Raw genomic sequence first — 326 nt, 5'->3', positions numbered from 1 at the left:
CCCCCACCCCCCCCCCCCCCACCATCCCCCTCCGAGCGATGGCAGGGGGTGTAGGGTCTCCAAACTTCTGGCGTAGAGACCACCCCAGCATCTGTGCGCAGCAGCCGCGGTGCTGAGCCGGGAGCTGGACCGCTCCTGGCTCTGTCCCACGGCTGCAAGGAGCCAGGGACCTGGCAGGGATGTGTTTGTCATCCCGCTCCGGGCTCAGAGCCCAAGGCCAGCCCAGGGATTTTTTTTTTTCCAGAGCTATCCACTGCGTTTGCTGCCAAACCCACCCCAAGGTCAGCGTGAGTCACGCAGGCCACCCGCTTCCCAGAAACGCTCTT

Source organism: Eurypyga helias, unplaced genomic scaffold (assembly GCF_000690775.1).
Source record: "Eurypyga helias isolate BGI_N326 unplaced genomic scaffold, ASM69077v1 scaffold31629, whole genome shotgun sequence".
NCBI classification, from domain to species: Eukaryota; Metazoa; Chordata; class Aves; order Eurypygiformes; family Eurypygidae; genus Eurypyga; species Eurypyga helias.
The sequence above is the reverse complement of the archived record's forward strand: the minus strand, read 5'-3'. Positions refer to the sequence as shown.